This window comes from Taeniopygia guttata, chromosome 2 (assembly GCF_048771995.1).
Source record: "Taeniopygia guttata chromosome 2, bTaeGut7.mat, whole genome shotgun sequence".
Classification (NCBI taxonomy): Eukaryota; Metazoa; Chordata; class Aves; order Passeriformes; family Estrildidae; genus Taeniopygia; species Taeniopygia guttata.
Genome location: NC_133026.1, coordinates 101,319,158 through 101,340,820, shown reverse-complemented (window position 1 = coordinate 101,340,820; position 21,663 = coordinate 101,319,158).

The following is a 21,663-nucleotide window of genomic DNA, read 5'->3' as shown; positions in this document are numbered from 1 at the left end:
CCAGGTTTTTCATTTCTCAGCCAAGGAATTAAGCAGGTGGGATGTTTCACTTTCAAGCTTTAACAGGCATTCATCTACTGTGATTTCAGGTATTGTCCCTCAGGGCTGGCCACTGGGCAACTTAACCTGCAGTGGCTGTTTGCTGAATGTGGACAAAATTTTCTTCTGGAAGCCCACAGAGAAGGAAGAGTGGAATCAATAATTTTACAGCCCAGTTTAAAGGGGCTTGAGAGTTTTTCTGACCTTATTTCCCTTCCCCATTACTTTTTCACTCAATGTTCTGGTAGCCTAATTGCCATATGGTTTTCATTAGCTATATTTTTGCTTTATACAAGCTGTTTTAAGTCTCTGTTAATGTGGATAATCAATATCTCATTGCATGGTGTTGTAGGGGACAGAAAAGTTTGAAAACAATCGCCTGTAACACATACCTTGTTCCCCTTCTTTCCATTCACTTTTTTCTGGTCCAGAAACTTTTTCCTAAGTGCTGTTTGGAAGCAGTAAAATGCAAGAGTACTTCAGGCACAGCAGACAGGCCCTAGCAGAGCTTGAAGAGCAGGAAGAAAGAAGAGCTGAAAGAGGGAGGGAAGGGGAGAAGCAAATGCGTCTTTATCAACTCTTACAATAACTGAAAGAAGCAGGGCAAAAGCATAGACACTTGACTTTAAAAGCTCTGTTAATTTTGGGGTTTTTCCAAAGGAAATTTTTCTCTACATCTTATTGTTACAAGATCAGAGATGGTTCATGCATACTGCAGAGGCTGTGGTCACAAAGCACATTCACAATGAAAAACCATTTTGATTTCTATCTGCTGTCTCCTTGTCAAACAGAGACGCTATCAACACCTGCATGCAGACCATGGACCTCAGCCCAGCAGGACTCCCAGAGAAGATAAAAAAATCTCACTTAACCTTCTCAGTCTCTGCTAGGAAGCTGTGATTTCCAGTGTAAATAGCAAAATGGCCTATACACACTATTTCTGAAATCTGAGGACAGTGAGACCACAGAACTGTCTGATGCCTGGCCTGATATTTGCTATGACTTTCTATAAAATATCCTCATTGGAAAAGAGATTGAGGGCCCTCTTCCTGGGAGCAAGCCATCATACACAACACACTCACTTCTTCCTGCCAGACAGCTTCTCAAAGCCTTTCTGCAGCTCCTGATCAGCACCACTCTGCTTACTTGCACAACCTATCACACACCATGATGGGAGGGACTATCTGTCATTTTCCTCCCTGCTTCCTGTGCATCTTTCCAGTTAGGTTAAGGCATGCCTGTAGGGTCACAGGAGCATCCTTCTGAGCCTTGCATGGTCCCCACCAGGACAAAGAACATTTTCAGGCTAGGCTAAACTTACTGTATTATTTCTTCTGGCCCCTCTTTCCAAGGCTGTCGCCTCCACTGGGCTTTGTGCCCAAAGACACTTTTTTCTCAGAAAGGTGCAGACAGCAATGCCTGGTTTTTCCCTTTTTATGTAGGAGTGGCTCAGGGTTTGAAATGATTAGAGGTAATTAGTCTCACCATTAAGACATTTAGCACCAGCTTGCTAGCTGGATCCCATCTGATTTTTGTCAAGAAAAGCAAAGCAAACCACCATTTCAATGACTTAGAATGAGGTGCTGATTTATATTTATTTTGGTAGAAAATTTAAGCCTTTACGAAGAGGATAAAGTTCCACTGAGACTGAGTGACAGATCCTAACATAAGAAGCTTTAGCATTTTATTCATTTATAAAAGTGTATTTGTATTCACTGTAATGCGTGACAATTCCAAATAACCATCTTTTTTTTAAATGTGCTTCCATTGAAATATGTTAACAGAAGCCTGTGTTCAGAAATCCAGTATTTGCAACATATTTTATGCAAATAGCTATCCTTCAAGGTTAATGTCTGTTCTTCAAAGGTGGGGAGACGTTTCTTACAGTCTTGCTAGAATGAGGCACTGAATCTGCAACCAGCAGAAAAAAAGAGGTTCAGTCCTGATTTCCCCTTGGTCCAGCTGTGACAATGCATTGACCTCAGTGCTGAAAGCCTAACTCAGGTTAACCAGATCTGCTGGCTTTAGTGAGTGTTTCCCTCGCAGCTGTACTAACATTATCCAGCCATGTGCTCCAGCTCTGCTCTGTTTCCTCATGCTTTTCTGGTAGGTGTTCTGTGGTTTATGACTGAGTAAATATAAGGGACAAGTGTGAAAGGTTAAAATCTTTCATCTAGCTCTTCAGAGGCAAAGAGCTAATGTACTAACTAGCATCTCCATAAAGAGGCATCAGAGAAAAATGAAGAGAAAACAGGAAGAAACCAACATTTTGAAAAATGACCCACAACTTCAAAAGAGCATTAATCTCCCTATAGATAAATGTACTGAGGTTAGAGAACAATTGGGACGTTTATAGATACCGTGTTAGAACTTTTCAGAGCAAAAAATAGGAGTAATTGTCTTTCTGACATTCATATTTATTGTTATTGTTATTATTGAGTATTTGTATTTCAAAATTTCCTCTGCGGTACCTAAACAGGTTTATGACAGACACTACAGGAAAGCTTAAGACAGGTATTAGAAATATAAGGATGTCAAAATATGTATCTATAATCCAGTTACAGAAAAACAGCTGCATCATCTTTTTCTCTCTCTGTATGTGTGTGTGTGTGTGTGTGTGTATGTGTGTGTCTCAGATGCTGAGTTAGATCCCCACACTAATGTCTCCAAAACTTGACCAGAGGATGACATTTCTGTTTTGTGGCAGCTCTTCAGGTTGTGACATTTATTGTTGCTGATGTGCTTTTTTCTCTGTACAGGGACAAAAACAACCTGTTTCCGTTGTTTGCACAAAACAGAAGTGCTGGGTTTCAGTCTCTGACGCCTGGCCCCTGGCGATGGCAAGGCTGCCATGGGACACAGTGCTCTACTCTCTCACTTTTCAAGCCTTCAGAAAAAGCCTTGCTGACATGGATACCTTCCTGTAAAAATATCTGACTGGTGAAGGAGCCTGTTTCCTGTATGATAAATGAACAACACGTACTAACCAGCTCTAATGGGCAGGATACGGGTGAGCGGCTCAAAATTGGTATAAGAATAGGAGCAAGTGGAATGGACTGAGGGATAGGAAAAATGCCCATTTGCAGTGCATTTCTTGTCACAAGAATAGAGATGAATTTCTCTAAGCATGATGATATCCCCTTTTGCCCCAGTGGTAGCATTTTTGAAGAGGGTGATGCCATTGCAGTTTCTGACTCAATGGGATCAGAATGAAAATTACACCAGGCTTATTTAAAATTTGCATCCCAAATATTTTTTCTCTGCATATTTACACTGTTGATTGGCATTAGCATGCAGTCTGGTACCAGAGGAAAGCACAAACTAAGTTCATCAATGATAACAAGTAATTCTGAGTAATGACTAAATGGCATTCCTAGATATCTACTCTTAAAAAAGAAAATGAATAGTTCTAGTTATAATTACCAACACAATTTCCATTCACTAAGCTAGCATTTATGAATATTGAACTAGGCTCTAATTGACTATGTTAGCTATGTGTCAGTTTATTTTTCTAATGCAAAAAAAATTTAGTTGTTATCACTAGAGCTGTTTGTTAAAGTTGAAAGCAGATAAATCATTAATAGAGATGTCATATATTCATTATGGTTAAAATATATCTCTCCGCTTGTCATTTGGATGAATCTAGTTTCTTTTCTCATCTCAGTTTATTGACATCACAGATGAAAAGAGCTTCTTTGCTGCATTCCTGTTGTAGCTTAAAGCTTTTACAATTGTTTATTGATGAACTAGTATTTTGAAAATCAAGACTGCTGAGGCTTAAGATTGTAATGACAATTACATGGTGTTTTGTTGCATAGCTAACAATTTGCATGGGATTGATGATAGCTTAACATTAAGCAAATAAGGTATTATTATGATTTACTTCAGAATTTTGTATAAAACACTGCCTTGGTCCAATGCACAGCTATCTATGACTGTGCTATGGAATCTCCTTCATGCCAAAATTTACCCACTACAATAACTTTCACCGTGGCATTTGCAACTGCACAATGCAAATACAGATCTGCCAAGCCCTATCCGCACTAAGGTGTGAGAGTAACTCCTTCCAGGGGACTAGTTCTGCTGCAGATTACTTATCAGTATTAAGGAGTTCATGCACCCAGCTCAGAGGACTAACCCTGGAAGACCAGTTATGAGTGTGTGTGGTAGCATACAAGCCTGAAAGATATTGTTGCCAGATGAACAGATTTTTTAATGCTGTTTTAGCATTTTTATTGCAGCCTACATTAATAGCTACATCCTCACTAGGAAACAACTAAATACATTGCTTGTACTGAACACACCTTGATAGACCACTGATTTTAAAGGAACATCTGAAAAGCTTGGCACAATAACAGAGAACCAGACAACGTGCTCTTCCTGCCATACTCAGTACCAGGTGCAAGAATCTACTTTCGGACATTCAAACACTGCATATGCGTGTCCTTAAATTTACCAGTAGGAAAACAATTGTATTCAACACAAAAAGATATTGCATGACAAGCAGGCAAAAGCCCAGGAATTTTCAACTTCAATTCTTACACTGGCAGTTTTTCACCCATGAGGAGTTTATGGTGCACATTCGAAAACATTTATGTTTTCTTGAGAAATTAACTTTAGGATTTGGTGCTACAACCTCAGGGCTATTCTTTATCTCTCCTAGCTGGATGACTGCAAGAGAAAACCAGGAAGGCACTGCCCACTTCAGTGCTACTCACTTGGAGGCAGCCCGATGCTGATCTTCATCTTGTTGGAACATGTGCTTTGATGTGGTGTGTTGGCAGCCCAACCTTCAGTGTTTCACATTCTCACTGAAAGTCAACAGTTCTGAATTTGGTGAGGACATACAGGCATCCTCGATTCCAATGCAGGTCCAGCTGCAGAAATACTTGGAAGTTAAATTGTCCATACATGCACTGGAGGCATGTATGAATTAATGATACAGATCTCGCAAGATGAAATATGATGGTTGATGCTTTAAAACACCAAAAAGATTATTCACTGCTGACTAAGTCAATATATATTTTTTAATGAAGTATTTTTGCAAAAAGGTATCTTCCCATCCCCACATTGTCTCTAAAAGCAATGACGGCATATCCATCATTATCCTTCCTGTTATTCCCTATTATGACTGTACTTGTTGAGTGCATGTTGATGCAATTTCTGTGTTCTGTATGAGCCACTGTGTTTTTATCACTTAAGATTTTCAAGTATTATTACTTGAGTCACAGAATGTAAATTTCACAAGACAGCAGCAGAACATTTGAATACCACAGACAAAATTTATTTTGTTTATTTTCATTTGTGTTAAATTTACTCGAATTGCTAACTATTGAGAATGCACAGAATATACTGTTACACATCTATTTCCAAAGCGTTGTTATTGTTTTCATTTTTAATATCCTATATTTTAATCTTTCAGAAAAAAACCCCAACAAATAACGTTTTTCCTTCATTTAAATCTGCAAATATTAGTGAATTTTAACCTAGAACAAGATCAAGAGATTTCTTCTATCTGGTATCTTTCCCAGTTGACTCCATGGTATTCTAACTGCAATGATAATGTGCCCTGTGCATCCCAAAACATCACTTGCCAAAGATCAGTGCAGTGGATTGCATATTCTGACTGGCCAAGTCACTTCGGTCATTTCGAGTTTCAATAACAAATTTTTAAACAGAAATAAATGAAATAACATGGGTGATATATTCATTGTGTTCTTTATCCTTATCGTTTATATATTAAAAATACATTGTTCTTGTAATACAGTGAAAGGCAAAAAAGTCCAGTGATGCTGGGGCAGAAACTGATGACAGCAATTAGGTGTAAAAGCCATGCTAAACCCAGAGGTGCAAGCATATGAAAGGAGAAGCTGACAAACTCAGCACAACCTGTCTTGCAAAAGGCTGGTAGAGAATGAAGAATCTTGTTGCTCATTTCCATGTCTGCTGAAGCATTTTCAGCAGGTACATGGCTATGACAGGTAAGTGTAAAAAGGGTGGAAGCAGAGGCAGATATCCCAGGAGGAGCATACAGTCTGACATATAGAGGCTGACTTGGAGTTGGGTCTGGCAAGGGATGTGAAGGACTACCAGAAAAGGTTCTACAAGTTCATAAGCAACATGGAAAACATGGCCCCACTGATTAATGGATCAAGGGAACTGGTGACATATGAGGTGGACAGGCTGAGGTACTCGGTGCCTTTTTTGCCTAAGCCTCTTTTCCTTCAGAAATGCCAGACACTTAAGACCAGAGGAAAAGTCTGGGGCCAGGAAGACTCACCCTAGTGGAAGAGAAGCAGTTTAGGGAGCAGTAGAACCAAGTGGATGGTACTGCAGGGGCCTGACAGGCTGTACTCCTGAGGGAGCTGGCTGATATTGAAAGGACATTCTTTATTATCTTTGAACAGTCATGGCAACAGGGAGAGATTACTGATAGAGAAAATATCACTCCTATCTTCAAGAAGCCCAGAATAACTATCCAGAGAAATACAGGACAGTCGGTTTCAACTTAGTCTCTATCAAGGTTTAGGAAAAAATCTTCCTGGAAAACATTTCCAAATATAAAAAGGACAAGAAGGTTATGGGGAACAGTCGACAAGGATTTGCAATGGGAGGAACATTGTTTGACCAACCTGATAGCCTTCTACACTGATAAGACTGCTCTAGTGGACAAGGGGAGAGCAGTGGACACTGTTTACCCTAAATAAAGACTTCAAGTCCTGTAATATCATCATGGACCAGCTGACAGAAAGGTCCGACAAGTGGACAGTGATGTGGATTTGAAGGTAGCTGAATGACCAGGTCAAGAGTTTTGTGATCTGTTGTCCTAAGTCCATCTGGAGGCAAATCCCTAGGGGCACAAGTCATGGGGCTCAAAACTGGGGCCAATACTGTTCAACACCTTCATTAATGTCCTCAGTGATGGGGCAGAATTCACCCTCTACAATTTCACAGATTATATAAAAGAGAGGAGTGGTTGATACACCAGATGGTTGTGCCACTGTTGAGGGACTTTGGCAGGAAAACAGGGTAAAGACAAATCTCATGAAGTGAGAGTACAGAGTCCCACACACAGAGAGGAATAATTCCAGCAGCAGCAGCACACACTGGGGGAAAGAGGCTGGAAAGCAGCTTTGCCAAGGAATCACTTGGATTCCTGGTGAATAACAAGCTGTCCCTGAGCCAGCAGTGCACCCCTGTGGCAATAAAAAGGCCAAGAGTGTCCTGGGCTGAATTAGGAGGAATGTTGCCAGCAGGTAAATGATTCCTTCTGTGTATTCAGTACTGATGGGTCCGCACCTCGCATGCTGGGTTCACTTCTGGGCTGACAGATTTTGACTTTCTGGAGCAAGCCCAGCTAAGGGCCACTAAAATGATGAAGGGATGGCGGGATCTCTCATATAAGGAAAGGCTGAGAGAAATGGGACTGCTCAGCCTGGAGAAGTCTCAGGGGTAACTTATCAATTTATATAAATATCTTATGAGAACAAGTGAAAAAGACAGGGCCTGGTTCCTGTCAGTGGTGCCCAGTGACAAGAGAAGAGTCAAAGGACACATTAAACCACATGAAATTCCATCTGAACATGATAAAACATATTTCTACCACAAAGGAGGTCTAACACTGGATCAGGTTGCCCTGAACAGTTGTGGGTACTCCATCTGTGGAGAAATTCAAGATCTGACTAAACATGGGTGTGCAATGGGGTTGTACCTGAAGGTCATAGAATCATAGAGTGTCTTGGGTTTTGAAGGGACCTTAAGTATCACCTAGTTCCAACCCCCCTACCATGGGCAGGGATGTCACTCACGAGATAGATTTCTCAGGGCCCCATCCAACCTGGCCTTGAACACTTGCTGGAATGGTACCTTCTAACCTCATCTATTCTGTGATTCTGTAACAATGGATATAATCTGGTTGGTCCATTCCACAGATTTAGGGATGCGTTTTTATTTCATTGCCACCTACAATGGGTTGCTTTAATCAGATAAAATTGTGCAACTGGATTGTAACTGGAGGTTACACTTCCAATGAAGAGACTGATCAGGATAAGGGAAGGAATCAGCCATCACTTCCAGTTTAATCCAGCCATTTCAGTGTCTAATACATCACCTCACTTGGCGTCAGTCAACAGACACAGTCTATCCCATGATTTCACAAGGGCAGTCAAACAATGGTCACATCATATCAAATTAGGAGAACTCTGTTGGCATTATCTGTGACCTTAGCTCACCCTGTGCAAGATAACTTACCCAAAGGGCAGTAACCAAAGAGCCCAGCTCAGTAACAAGAGCCCTTTATAAGAAACATGGACAGGGTTAGGAATGAGGAATTGCAAGGCAGAACTTTCATCACAGTAATTTTGCTGGACTGCTCCACAGGGAGCCATAGAGAGAGCTAGGGAGTCTCAGACAGCAGACATTCCAGGATCCGTAAGTTTATAAATACTTCCCCTGTACCAAAGTCCCTATTCAGAACACAACTAAACTTTAGGGAAGTCTTAAATCCCATTTTATGTGGCTTAGGGCCATTTCTTATTAGAGCTAGGAAGACTAGATATAAATCTCTGTCCAAAACAGTAATCCTCTTATATTTCATTACTAGCACCACAAGCCTCTGTGAAGTGGTCTCTATCAGAACCATAATAACACTGAGTTGTGGCTAAGCTCTCTATCCCAAGTTCAGTCACAGCAAACCCACTAACACATTAAATCTGTGCCTGCCTTTGATTTATTAGTACTCCCTAAGCCTTTCCACAGTCAGGTATGGGTCTGAGGCAGCTGCTAGCAGCTGAAAATGAAGGTAAAAGATATTCTAGCATCACATCTCTGCTGTGCCTGACTATGGGAGCACTTCATTTCAGGCCATGTTATCTTAACAAGCTGCTAAAGATAGTTCAAACTAATCTGTTATTTTGCCTTCTATGAATTGGATAATGTATAACTCCTGGCTGAGAGCTGGTAACTGGCTACAGGGGCTCTTCTGTTCCATCTATGGGAAAACTCAAGCAGCTGAATGAATTCAAGCTGATTTTTGTCCTATTACAATTCCTATGTGCTCACATGGGCAATTACTGAGTTGCAGGTGTTGGCCACTAAGAGATGAGGAGCAGCTAAGGTCAGCTGCCAACTTTCTCCTCTTGGTTCCTCCATGTGTTCTGATCTGCTCAGCAAGATGCTAACCCTGTTTCTTCCACTGGGTTGTGAAATTTGCACTTAAGCTCCAAGGATAGCTTGACTCAACTAAACTAGTTAGGTTAGACTAGTGTCTTTGTCTTTTTGTTGCCTGGGGCATGAAATGTCCTGTGCTGGGATTGTCTACACCTACTCAATGGCTCTCCAAAAACAGATGCTGCATTTAAAAAAATCTGAAGTTTGTTTCAGCCTTTGCTACAGGCAGGAAAGCTCAGGTTTTTTTGATGGTAACCTATGAAATGAAGGACAAGAACACAAAAGTATGGTGCTTCATCTCCAGCAAAATCAGTGCATATTTCCTGGGAGATGGCCTTTTCCACTAGTCAATTCTCTCTGTACCTGCTTAAGACTATTACTGCACACAAGTTGCCACTGATGCACATTTATTTGCTATTCATTCTCCACATGCATATTTCTCCCCTCACTTTAGCATACAATTTTTTGTTTCCAGCAAGAAAGCTGGTTAAATAATAGCTCTATACATATATATATATATATATATATATATATATATAATTTTTTTTTTTATAAATAAAAGTTTGGAACATGCTTATCTTCCTTTTAAAAGGACAGTAGAGTAGAAAACAGTATTCTGCAAATTAAGATAAAATACTTCACTTTTTTCACACAAAATTTGGTATAAAATATTTTGAAATTGTTCTTAGCTAAAAATTCCCCTGAGTTCTGCTGTTGCACTCATCAGCCATGTAACAAATACACTGTTGACTTGTAGCCATGGCTATTTGCTGTTGAACTTTTAAGAGGGTGCTATTATATTCTACTTGCTTCCTGTAAGCAAATAACAACCTGCAGGAAAAAAACAAGGATCCATGTGGCGTTGCCTGTGTGCCTAAAGTGTTTCTCCTCAGTTCCAACAGCACCACATACAGGTTTGTGTTGGTGAATTTGCCCTCACTTAGAGCTCAGTAACTATTTTAAGAATGATCGCTGGATTTTGTGACTATTTTTGTTGTTAGAGAGCCATCTTGTGGTGCATCTTTTTAGTAATACATAATAAAATAAATTTTAAATACCCCCATTGTATTACAGTTCAGAATTTGTTGTTTGTAAAGACTCCAGTAGTTTTGCATCTTCCATGTGTCCACTCTTCTCAAAACTCCTTTTGAAATGGGAATAACATAATCTCAAATTGCACTTCTGATTCATAGCAATTTTTGTTAGGGCCTGGGGGAAAGGACATATTTCTCTTCCATAAAAAAAAAAAAAAAAAAAAAATTGTAGTGCAAAAAATAGCTACAATTTACAGCACAGTTTTATCCCTTCTTAACACCTAATGTACTGTTCAAAGCAGAAAAGCAGAAGGCAGGTGGTCTAGCTCTATTAATGAGATATATGAGTTTTTGCAGCCTCAAGACTTATAAAATATCCTGGAAACTCAAATAAAGTTTGTTGTCACTGAAGTTATCTAAAAAATTGATTTTTAAAAATAACAAAAGTACACATTGAAATGTCATCCAGGATGCTGACAGGTTACAAGAGTTTTCCAGTGGCAGGGCCATTTGACATCACACTTCCAATTCCCATTTTCAAATCTGCAATTAACTGAAAAAGATCAACACAATTGAACTAGAGTTAATAAACCAAATCAGAAACATCTTTGACTTTTGGCAGATTTCTCTTTCCATACGATGCAAATCCTTGCACACTGCTACATAACAAAATAATACAGCATGCAAAATATCACTGAGCTTCCAAAGAATCAGTGTTTGAAGGAAAGAAAAGAAACAAGTCCTTTGATAAACAGAATGCCTCTATGCATTGAAAATTCCCCCTTGCATCTTTCAATGAGACCCTAAAATTTTTTCCTGTATATATATAACTGTTCTCTTGTCCATTAATAAGCTGTAATTATCTATTGTCCTTTCATTGAAAGGAAAAAAGCACCATGTAGCCAAAGATCATTAGTGGTCCACCCTCTGCTATCAGTGAAGTCAGTGAAAATGAAAAGGTAATTATAGAGGGTTTTTAGAGTAATATATAATGACTAACATATTTTCCAAAATCATTCAGGTTTAACTTCTAAAAAAAACCCCACGGTATTATTAAATTGCTTCTGCAGGACTTAGTTAGTTAATCTCCTTTGCTCACCTTGCCTGATATTTGTTCCAGGTGGCCAATAGGCTTTCACTAAAAGTAGTCACAGGATATGGACTACTTAAAAATCAAGCTGGGAGCAGGGGGAAGCCCGAGGAAAAAGAGTCAGTGACAGGGTTAACTCCGAAGAACAGAAGAGACTGTACTAGATTAGAATGTTTCCTTTGGAAGGGACCTACAAAGATAACCTAGTCTATCAGCCTATCGAGAGAAACTGCTTCAGTGTACAGACTGGAGAGAGGGCAGACTTTTAGCCCAGACTCTAAGCAAGTAATGAACTTGGAAGTGAACCTATGAACACAGGCTACAGCTGGAAAAGTATTCTCTGTTCTTTCAAATTCCCTAAGAGTTAGGAATTAATAAACTGAGCGATATCTACAGACCTCATGCTGGCATTGCCTTGTACCTTTCTGCATCTTTCAATCATATCTCCACATGCTTTTAATAGCATAGCTATGAAAAAATTAAGACTAGTATTCTAGTAATGTCATTCCTATTAATAATGTCACTTCTGTTTCCCTTTGCTCCTTCCTCCTAAAACATAGCCTTAATGTTTGATTTCAAGATGATTACCTACAATGAACTTTCAGCTATTCTTTGCATCCCTCATCTACCAAGACAGAGAGTAAGCAAGATCAAATGCAATTGGAATCAGCTGGATTAAATCCAATTCAGACATGCCTGAGATGACCCCTAAAGAGTTAATCAGAATACAGTGGACGGCACAGCCAAAACCACATGCCAAGACCAGGTAGTCCGCTGAAGAATACTCAATGCTGGCAAAGACTGGAACTGGTAATGACTCCTAGTTATAGATGTGTCTCTTCTGAATCACAGTTCTTTGGACTCTGTAATTGCATTTAATTAGGTAATGAGGTGCTCTCTGTAAAGCAACTTGTATTCATTATACTCCCTGGTCGATCTTTATGTCATCTTTAAACCATCCAGGCGAGGATTCTGTATCATCATCTACACAATTGATTTTAAAAAGAGCATTGAAGTACTTTAATGATCCCTTTGGAACCTGCTCAAGGCACCCAGCTCTGACAGGCTGGTATCAGCTGCATTTCAAGACCTCTTCAATCTAACTTTAATTCTACATGGTGTGTACACTGGTTGTCCCGTGAGAATCGTAACCTTTTTTTTCAGAGTGTGCTTTATTATATCAAACCCTCTGGAGAATTCTAACACTACCATATCAATACAACTGTCTCGTTCCAGAACCCACAGTTCACTATGAAATAAACTCGACTGTTTCAAAAGTTCTACTTTCCGTAAAACAACACTTATTGACAGTTTATTTTGTTATTGTTAACAAATTTTTTTTTTTTTTTTTTTTTTTACTTTGTATGTTTGGGATTTTTTTCACATTGCATGGGATTTAAGCAAATAAGTACATCTCACGTTTCCTTCCCTTTCTCTAAAATAATGCTGGAAATCCTCACTGGTGTGTCCTCTGGTTTCCAAGTTAATTTGAAAATTAGTGTTATTTAATACTATTTCAAGAAGAACTTTACAGCACATTAATCATTGATATAAATATATTTAGTTTTAAAAGATGCTTATATATTCTCCTTTCTACCTTCCTCAGGTAGAGTAAATGTACTGTCCCATCTGGAAAGTGAGATGTTTGTTGTGGTGATCTTATCATGATTGTCATAAAGAAGACACCTTCCCTACAAATAAAAGTCTCAACCTTGTAACTTGGGCAACTGTGTGATCAGACACAAGTCTGCTATTTACACATAAAGTTCTAAACAGTGACATTCACTAAGCAGGTCCTTTGGTCAGACTTGGCATGCATAGCTGAAAAATAATACCATTAAATAACTGATGGTTTTCAGGAATTTAGAATTTAAAGCTTTGACCCCACACAGCTGATCACTGGGGCAGGCTCTGTCCCAGTGTGTCTTCCAAACCCCAGACATCATAAAAAGCTGCTTTTCTGGCAGATCTCTAGAGAAAGAAATTATGCAAGCCATTAGAGTGTTCCCCAAATCATTCTCATTTTTACTGCTGGGAAAAAAAGCATGGGCTCAAAGTGGACCACTTCCCACCTCCAGTACATAACATTTTTGTTTTGACTCTACCTAGTGAATATTACACAGTGCCGCCAGTGTGAATGAATAGTGAATGCCAAGTCTCTTGCTCTGAAAAAGGAGAGGAAATCTGCAGCAGAGGAGACTGACTGGATGGCCCCAAACCTGGCAGTGGCTGTGAAAAACAAGGGTTTCAGAAACATGGATGAGAATATATTGCCTGTTCCACACAACTGGTAGCAACCTGCACTTTTCAGCTAGTGGTTAAAATGAAACAGATGGGTTTTCACTGTACTGAAATTACAGATGGAAAAAACTAACCTCCCATTAGCTTAAATGGATTTGGGATTTACCACTGAAAAATAGAACACTGAGAGTGTTTTGATTCATGTTAAATTTTCTAGATCACAAAATTGTTCTGGGGTATATGACTTGCACCTTGCAAATAAAAAGAGGGGAAAGCAAAAGTTGAACATACAGGGAGTTCATGGTTTCTAAACTTTGTTTCAAAATCTTACCCATGCTCTTACCGTGACGTTGTTCCTTTGGGCTGTCTGTCACCTAAATATATGTTCTCTTATGACAATCTTTACATGAAGTATTAATAGAGAGATATTTTATAGAAGTGGTGAATCTCTTCACCTAGACTACTAATTTTCTTCATTGCATTGTTTATTCAAGCATTACTTTTTTTTCCAGACTTTGAAAATAATGTGCATACAGCTTCATTCTTAGAGTCATTGCACTGACATGAAGAAAACAATCACACTTCTGCAATTTTTTTTCTAAATCTTCCCAAAATTTTTGATAATACTTAGTTCTACTTTTCAGCGTTAGTTTCACATCTTTATTATTCTTTCTACTGAAAAATGGTCTAGTTGAGTCAAAGGAAAAATGATCTCTTCTTCATTAGAAAAGAGAAAGTGGTATCAAACACACATAGTAACAATGACCAGGCTTTCTGCATACTGCATATTTTATTTCAATATTTCATTTATCATAATATGCTAATATAGACAAAATATCTTTAATTCTATTTCTTGTCCCATATTTATATCTGAACTAGTCACAGAATCACAGAATGTCCTGAGTTGGAAGTGGCCCACAGGGATCATCGAAGTCCAGCTCCTGGCCCTGCACAAGACAAACCAAGAGTGATATCATGTGCATGGAGAGCACTGTCCATATGCTTCTTGAACTCTGTCTGGCTTGGTGCTGTGACCACTTCCCTGGGGAGCCTGTTTCAGTGCCCAGCCATCCTCTCTGTGAAGAACTTTTTCCTGATATCCACCTAAACCTCCCCTAACACAACTTCATGTCATTCCCCCAGATCCTGTCACTGGTCAGCACAGAGCAGAGATCAGTGCCTGCCCCTCCTCTTCCCCTCACAAGGAAGCTGTACATTGCAATGAGGTCTCCCCTCAGCCTCCTCTTCTCCAGGCTGAACAGACCAAGTGACCTCAGCTACTCCTCATGCAGCTTCTCCTCAAGGCCCTTCACTATGCTTTTGACCCTCCTTTGGGCGCTCTCTAAGAGCTCCATATCTTTCCTATATTGTAGCTCCCAAAATTGCACACAGCACTGGAGGTGAGGCTGCCCCAGCTCAGAGCAGAGTGGGACAATCCCCTCGCTTGCCCAGCTGGTGATGCTGTGCCTGGTGCCCCCAGGAGAGAGCTGGCCCTCTTTGCTGCACTGCTGACTCATGTTCAACTTGCCAATGACCAAGAATTCGAAGTTCCTTTCCCTGGCACTGTTCTCATTCCCCAGGCTGTACATTCATCCAAGGTTGCCCTGCTCCGGCTGCAGAAACCAGCACTGGTCCTTGTTTAACGTCATACAGTTAGTGTTGAACTTCATATTGCTGTCCATCTGGTAGAACACAGAAATACAGGTTTGTCAAAACCAGTGAAACCACAACTGTTTCCATGAAATTTGATGCAGTCATGAACTTCCATTTGTCTGTGGATAGGTGACTCACGTGCTGTGATTGTTCTTGGCATTTCATTCTTAAGAATTATTTACAACTATCCTGGATAGGCTTGTTTGTTTAAAGCTAGAAATCTGATTTTTTTTTTTTCTATTATAACCAAGCAGAAAAATCTATTCTTCTGCTCCTGTCTGTTATTAATCTGCAGTTGCATGTACAGAATTAGCAAGTAATGAAACATATTAGGAAGGATTGACTGTTAACTGTAAGAAACCAGCTCTTCCCATGTTGTTTATAAAACAATAGCTGTCGCATTTAAGATGATAATGAGCATCAGAGCTGAAGTGAGATTATAAACTTTTAAGTGAACCTTAATTACATTTTTCAATTTTCAGTAATTGCCTGACAGTAAATCCCTTCTATGCCAGTCAGACTAGAATATGAGAGGCCTTTTTAGGTGTTCTCCTTTCTTAAAACACTGCAAAGGCTTTTTGCCGGATTTTCTTGATACCTTTTATACACCATGTCAGTAATTGAGGGCTCAAAACTAAGTGGACAAGGAAATGCTTCTCTTGACTAGACAACATAAGCCCTATAACATATTTTTTAGCTTTATTCTCAGTTATTTGGATTACAATGGGAGGCAAAAGGTCTTAAATTCAGTTTGATACTATGAATAATTCACATAATTCCTCTAACTCACTATAAAAGAGACTGTAACATTTGCTGCAGTGAATAGGCAGCACCTAGTGGTCTTGAAATGCATAAACAGATCATTTTCTTAACAGTTAATTCTGACTTTCTCTGGGATCTAGATCTTCATCTAGAGTGAATTTATCCTTTACTATTTCACAGAAAAATACAAGAAAAAACTCTTGAGTTTTTAAAAGTTATTGCTTACGATAAAGGCAACCCATATACAGACCTCATGCTTTATAAAAAAATCTTCTACTCCTTATAGTGAGAAAAGTATTTTAATGTCTTCATCTAGTTGTAATCCTTCCATATTTAAATCAAGGCCTTCAAGTTAATCACAATAGTTAGCAATATTGATTATCAAACCTCAGAATTTATTTCTCTTTAAATGAATCAAAATTTTGAAAAATATCTAACAACAGCTCTCTGAAATCACTCAGAAAAGTGCAGAATTAAAAGTAAGGAGAAAATCTGGTCAGACAACCTTATTATAGCAACCTGAGCTCCATAAGATTGCATACTTCAAAGGTTTGTTTCACATTTTATCATATTACAGTAGTCAGAGATTATTGGATCATTAGCTTTAATTTTAATCTAGGAATTTTTTTGTAGTTCTGTTTATCTTCAGAATTTATTTTTTGCACTTTACCGAGTTTCTCATTTCAATAGCAAATATATTTTACTTGGAGCATTGATAGAAACAGGACTGAGGTAGATATGCTTGTATCAAGAAAATTGCTCTGCAAAATTTTTCGTGTACTTAAGAACTTTATTGGAAACTTCAACCACAACAAAAAAAAAATTAAGCACCAGTTTGATTTTATAAATGTCAATTAACATTTTTCTGTGAACCAAGAAATCAACAAAATGTAGTCCAAAGACAGACTTGCACTTGGGATGGGGCCCTGCTTACCTTAACAGGACAGACCAGAGTTCCTATGGTAGACCACACAAACCCATGGCAATAGCTAAAGGGTATTAGGTATTCTGCATCCCCAGATTTGTTGAAAAATGAAGGTTGAGTGTCTGCTTCTCCTGCTTACTTCCAGTTCTCCCAAGATTCCCTGCATATGTAGAAGTTAATTTGGTTTCCAATAAGATGTGGAAAGCTGTTCACTTCTGCGTGAAGACAGGCATGGATTACATGTGTGAAGCTGTTCCCTATGTGCAAGACGTGTTAAACGAAAACCTACTCAGAAGTGACAGTGATCAGAATGCAGCCTATTAACCCTCACACTAATGGTGCTAGTAAGAAAGTCCCTCCCTCACATAAAATCCTTTTATTGTTATTGTTCAAATTCAAATGTACAACCAGAAGGCCAAACTCCTGGCCTAACTGAAATAAATGAGAAGACCTGATTAAAACTGATAGTACAATAAAGAATTTTCAAAGTTGTTTACAGCAGGACTTTTCCTAATTTTTATTTTCTTTCTTGTTGGATTTAATCATACTCAATTTGACATGGTGACACTGGATGATAAATATTCCACATATGTAAGGAATTTCTCAAAAATTAGGCTAATAAAATTAAATATGAGGAAATAATGCTAATATTGAATTATAAAAGGAGAAAAAATACTAAGGAAATAAAGCAGGGTGTGACATCACTCAAAATTGCTAATTTTGAAATCTCAAAATGGGTTCTTGGCCTAGGTAGAAGTCTCTTTCTGTGCACTCACACAGTAAATAAAATATTCAAGCCTTGAAAGGAACAAACATTTAAAAGGAGGTTTCTTGCTCAGAATAAAGCTGTTCAAAGAGTACATATAAAACTCACATGGGAACTCGCATATAATACTCACATGCGAATCACAGTGGACCACTGAACTACAAGGGGAAAATATTCAGAGTTGATGAAGTTTCTGAAAACAGGAGAGAAAAGGTAATTGCTTCTTTTGGTAAAAAATATAGAAGTGGAAAAAAAGAAGTTGCAGATAGATATCTTTTCACAAGCTCATGTGGTAAAAAGAGGATCAATGAAGCTAACAAAAGCCACTGACTTAATTTATATTTGAAAAGAGATTGTCTTAGGATATTATTCTGGGAGGGACAATCTGCATTCTGCTATGCACCTTGAAGAAGCTCTATAAAACTTTGAGCTCTCTGGGTAAGATGTTAGCTGTACCCCCGTGCTTAGCATTTCTTCCAACGTAGGTCAAGACTACTATTTCTTGGATCACTCTTCTGAAGTGTTATAAATTTTCCAATGTAGCAGAAGCCTTTGGAATCCCACTTGTAGACAAGTCTGGCATCATAAGCTTCTAATCCCCGTCTTGTGTTCATTTTGACTGCCATTATCTTAAAAATCTTCTTGCCATCCTTGCCAAAACAGTATATTCCAAGCAGTTTATGAAGGAAATCCTCAAGACTTAACACATGAGATAACCATCTTAAATTTTTGCAATCAGTTTCAAAGAGCACACAGCCAAAAATACCAAGGCCTCACTTTCCCACCCGTGGACATAACAGTATCCCTTTAGATGTGCACTGAAAAGACAAATAAATTATAACAGTAACATAGCTCAGATGTGATGGCATAAGTATTGCAGAACAGCCTGTGAGAAAGATTAATTAAAGAGACATTCAAATTAACTATACTGTTGTAGTCAACTGAGTAGCAAGATTCCTTCCACCGGAACAGTGACCAGCCAGTCAATATTCCATCAATATCCTTTAAGCTTAGAGAGACTGTGTTTGACAGCCAGAGAAGCTGATCTATCCAACCAGCCCTGCTCTGCCCCCACTCTCTCCAAAGGAATATTTAATGTATTTTCTTTTAAATAATTCTCTTGAAATAAATTCCACCTGTATCAAATCTAGAAGAGCACAAGATGTAGCAGAAGGCAAAAACAACCTGCATGAAAAGGAAGAGTTTAGGCCTGAGGCATGACAGATGACATATAGGGGACATATACTAAAGGCTGTACAGTGAAAATTCAATGTACAGACACAAAGTGACATCTCCAAGCAGCTCCCCACATTGAACCAAGCCTCCCTTCACATTTCTAAATACATGTGCTGGCTGTCCTAAGAGTGTCTAGGATGCAGAGGAGGGATGAAAATTTTAGCTAGAGTTTGCCCTAAGAGCACAGCTGAACCATGTATTAAAATAGCCCTTTTTTCCATACATATGCTTATTAATAAAATGAGAGGCTTAGTGGTTTGGGGACTATTTTCCCCTTCTGTTTCTTTGCTTTTCAAGAGGATAGAAGCTGTTTTTCTATTCATCTCTGCTGCTGTAGCAACCCTGTGTGTTCTCCAACCTTTTTCCTGCTGGCCAATACCAATTTAATTTGTAATGAAAACATAGCAACTCAGACTACACTACCTACTAGCACATCGATTATTTTTCAACAAACAATTACAAGGAAATCAAAATCCCATCTCTTTCTCTTTTTTTTGAGCTATTTTTTGATTGGGGTTTTTTCCCCCATGTTCACCTTTTATTTGTGTTTATAAATGAGTTGAAGTGCACATCAGGATATCCATTAAAGTTGTACAGCTTCACCAAAGCTTTTTATATAGTAATATCAGTATATTCTTATGTATATATGTTGGTAAGATTCTACTGATGCACATACACTTAGTACCTCATATGTACATGCTCCCATTTAGGGAAAGTGTATGAACCACACCAATATAAATCTCTTTATAAAACTAAGAGCAGTTACATAGTGAATGGTGACAGATACTGAAGGAAAGGTCTGAATTCCAGGAACTAGCTAACATGAAAAATATATGCATGCTTACCGAGATGACCCCACCAAATAGCCAAAAATGTAAAAAGGAAGAGTGGCAATGGCTGGCAACAGACTGGGGGCACAGAGGAATACATTTCACGTTTGCAGGTTCTCTGCAGCTGTGGACTAATCAGGAAAATGCTCTTATGCTGAACAAATTATGCAAACCACTCAAGACTATGCAATTAAAGCCTGGTATTCACAGTTCAGTTCATTTACTGAAGGACTGAAAATATTAATGTTGCTGAATATCTGTGTGGAGGTACAGGAATAGGGTGTTCAGCAGAGATTTGCTTGACCTACCTTGTTTGAAAGTGAATTGGTAGCACACAAAATAACATGTGGAACTGAGGCTACTCTAATGACCAATAATGAATGTGCAGGACCAGCCTACAACATACCTAGTGGCCTGCACCCTTCAGGAGAAACAGGAGTCTTGAGGATATATCAGAGTTAGAGATTTGGAAGAACATTATAATTCTATAGTATGGACCTAAGGGTTAAAAAACCCAACTAAAACCAAAACGGTTATCTTGTTATGATGCTGTATTTGGTAGATTAATTCACCCTCAATGATGAGCTGCCCCTTCAAATAGCTAATTATAGCATTACATATAACAGTATGGAGAGGGTGGGGTGAGTGTAATGCACAAGAAGTGTTGGGATTTTTATGGTCTTGTTAGTTTGCTTTAAGGTTTAGACCATTCTACTTGTTTGAAGAACTGACAGTTTTTCTTGTAATGAAAATTGGTGGCAATTAAGAAAAATGCCACTAACTAGAACCACCTAGTTCCAGTTCTCATTTTGTTTGTGTTTTTTTTTTAATTTGCTTATTTGTGGGTTTGTGCTTGGGTTTTTTTCTATTTTTGTTTGTTTGTTGTTCTAGGAAATTTACCCTCACTATCAAATAGCCTCACTTGGGCAAGAAAATTAGCTATTGAGAAAATCATTCCTGTATGGCAGTGGTTTCCTAAACATGCCTGTAGTTTCACATACCCTTGACAATTTTTCTTAGCTTAAAAATGGTAGTGAGAATCTAGGAAATAGGACCGAATGTTCTCACATCGACACCAGCTTTGACTGTTCATGCTTCTCACATTCATAATACTTTATCCTACATGTAGATTTCAGATTCTCTTAAAACCATTAATCCTTCCTATGTCTGGAAGAGAAGCTGTGGATGCTTCAGGCCTGTAATTGCTCGAGGCCAAGTTAAATGGAGTTCTGAGCAACCTGGTCTAGTGAAAGTTGTCCCTGCCCACAGCAGTGTGATTGGAATTAGATGATCTTGAAGGTCCCTTTGAACCCAGGTCATTTTATGATTCTGCTGCATCTGAAAAATCTGTATTCTCTGAACTCTAGGTCCTCAGAGCTTGGAGAGATAAGAAATTTCTTCAAAAACTACAATGAGCAACACTGATCCCGATGATTTTTCCCTCATATTTATTACACTACTTTATGATTTATTAAAATCACTACGATGATTTATTACACTACTTCTACATCTGTATTTTCCTTTGCTTGGAATTTGAATAACTGAGCTGGCACAGGTGGTTGTTATGAAGAGGTCAGTGCCCAGGAGCAAGTGGGTACCAGGTTCAGAAATCTGACAGTGAAATCCATCCCTGGACGACCCCAGAGCCGTGTGTGCTACCACACAGAGGGAGTCCACCCAGGGCTGAGATCTGCTTGACCACCTGAAGGTAAATTTAGGTGAGACAAAACTAGACAATCACAAAATCAAGAACTACAGAGCAGGTCATGTAGGGAAGGTCCACAGGGGGTCATCTGGTCCAACCTCCCTGCTCAAGCAGGGTCGTGCTACAGCACAGTGCACAGAATTGTGTCTGGAGCGGTCTTGATTATTATCTCCACTGAGGGAGACTCCACATCCCTCTGGGCAACCTGTTCCAG